This window comes from Propithecus coquereli, unplaced genomic scaffold (assembly GCF_000956105.1).
Source record: "Propithecus coquereli isolate 6110/MARCELLA unplaced genomic scaffold, Pcoq_1.0 Scaffold44, whole genome shotgun sequence".
In the NCBI taxonomy this organism is placed as follows: Eukaryota; Metazoa; Chordata; class Mammalia; order Primates; family Indriidae; genus Propithecus; species Propithecus coquereli.
The window spans coordinates 11220440-11223241 of NW_012150174.1; positions in this window are offsets into that span (position 1 = coordinate 11220440).

The window sequence follows — 2802 nt, forward strand, 5'->3', positions numbered from 1 at the left end:
TCTTTCTCTCCCCAGTCCACCCTTGCTACAGGGCCTAAGACACAGACTGGAATGGACTTGGGAGAGCTCCTCAGAAGGAGCTTCAAGCTCAGAGTTGGGGACAATGCTGCAGCCACAGCTGGCTATGCGGGGTGGGCTTGCCCAGTGTGGGGGTGCCCTGAGGGCATGTGGCCAATCCTGACTTCCAGGCCCACAGGAAGCCCAAGCACTGGGCAGAGCAAGGTGGAAAGGACCCCCCTGGAAAGAGAGAAGGGACTCGCCACTATCAGCCTCGCACTCCTAGATAAGCCTCCCCTTAGCAGCCCATGAGGGTGGACAGATTCTTCGGCAGGATAGAGGACCCTTTATCTGACCATCCAACTCATTGACAAGAAGGAAAGTGGTTCCCTTCCTGCTCTCTAGCCTGCAGATTCCTGGGTTGGTGATCCCAGGAGCTGTCACCTTGGTTACCATACACACACTGCCATCTGCTGGGAGGACGGAGGAGCAATACTGAGACTGCACTAAGTATGGGCCCAAGTCAGAAGTCGTGTGCCCAGGAAAACCCCTCTCTCCTGCTAGTCCCAGCCAGAAGGTGCCCCAGCCTCCCTCCCTGCCTGCCTGCCTACTTCCTCCAGCCTCCCAAACCTTCTTTCACATCCCTTCAGGATACCAATCCCAGCTCTCCACCTTAGGCAGTTGCTTCCTGAGAGCAGATTCGATCCCAAGCACAGAGGTGCCGGCACAGAGCGGGGGCTCACTGCGTAGTTGCTGAGGGTACAGCAAGAGGGCTTTGGGATGCATGACCCACAGGACAGGAGATTATGCTTGTACCCTCTGCCCTCTGTCATGCACAGATCAGGGGAGAGGAGGCTATGTGGATGTGCTGCCTCCAGTCTGCCCAAGGGCCGCAGGCCCAGAGAACCAGGCCCATTCCAGAGCTGCACTGAAGCTCAGACAGATGCAAACTCTGGGAGAAAGTCAGGGTAGTCAGAGCCACCTAGCAGAGCATCAGAGGTAGAAAAGTCCTTTGAGACCTTTCCTCAGGACCCCACTTTATAGATGAGAAAACTGAGGCTCAGAAATAGGATATATCACACTTACCCTCCTGACAGTAGGGACTGTGAAAGCACATTCCTGAAGGTTTTAGAGGACATCCATCTAATCTAATCGTTTATGGATGGGGAAGCCAAGGCCTGGAGGGCAGCAGGAGGGAGGGATGCTGATCTGCTCGAGGTTGTTATGCTGCCTGTGCTTTTTCTGTGCACCAGCCTGCCCAGGTGTGAAGAGGTCAGCTTCTAATGAAGGGTCTGCTAAAGATGGGGTGCTCCAGAGTTGGGGGTTGGGGTAGGTGGGGAGAGGAACACTGAGGCAGCAGCCACCAGCTGGCCTGTCCTGCTGTGATGCTTCCACTGTTTCTCTTGCTGCTCAGAGCAGGACCAAGGTAGGAGGCTTATTTATTCCTGTGCTTTTATTTATTCATCTTTTATTCATTCACATCCTGTCAGTGTATATTGTTTACATTATGAATCGTATGTATTCCCATACTCTCTCTTAAGGAAAAGGCCCAAGAATACAGATTGTTCTAAAGCTGTGAAGACGATGGCAGCAATGGCAGCATTATGGCTTCATCTTCCCTCGGGCCTCCCAGTGGTCTGCAGAAAGACCTCATTGTGCCAAGCTGAGAGCTGGGACCATCTAGATGCCCCAGCACCCATTCAGTGCAGCATGTGCATCGGACCTTCAATGGAGGGAGCACGAGAAGGAGGAGGAATGAGAGGCTGGGGCATACCTGACAAAGGCTATGAAAAATCTAGAACAAAATATGGGAGGACCCTGAAAGACAACACACACCTGAGCTTGCAGCGGGATACCATTTCTGATATCGGTACCAGATATCAGTATCTTGAATATCCCATACTCCTTTGATTGGCAATTGACTCGACCTTGGGCACACATCAGCATCCCTTAGGGGACATTTTAATTAATACCAATACTCAAGTCACATTGTAGGCCAATTAATTCAGAATTTGGGGGAGTGGGGTCCAGGCATCAGCATTTTTAAAAGCTCCCAGGTGATTCTGACGTCCAGCCAGGGTATGAGAGCAACCACGTTCAGGGCATGGATAGGTCACCAGAGTAGAAAGGATGGTCCATTGAGATACCTAGTTTGATATGGAAGAAGAGCAGGGCAGATGAGTTATATGGAGAGATGATGCCAACACACCATTATTGCTGTCTATTAGCCAGACTCCTAGTCAGAGGGGAAATGCTTACAGAGGAGGAGCTTAAATGGGGGTCATGAGATCATAACATAGAGAACGTGTGGCGTTAGGATCCCTGCAAAGAATTTATGAAGAAGACCCCCACAGCAATCACAGCAGCAACATAAATAAATAAATGGGGCCTGATCAAATTAAAAAGCTTCCACACAGCCAAGGAAACTAGCATTAGAGCGAATAGACAACCTACAGAATGGGAAAAAAATATTTGCTTTCTACATATCCTATAAAGGACTGATGACAAGAATCTATATAGAACTTAAGAAAATCAATAAGAAAAAACTGGTGTTTCTTGAGAATATTCCCAATAAAATAAAAACTACCTATCTTTCACATACTTATCTTTTATTTTTTTCTAGCTCTATCTGTACATATATACAGAGATTTTTAAAATGATGTTCATCAAGAGTTATAGATGGTTGTTTTTGGGTGGTATATTTTGGTAGTAAATATTAGCTTTCTTGTTTGTATCCTGTATAATATACATGTATTTTATAAAAAACATAATCATTATCTTTAAAAAAGAAAGTCAATTAAAACA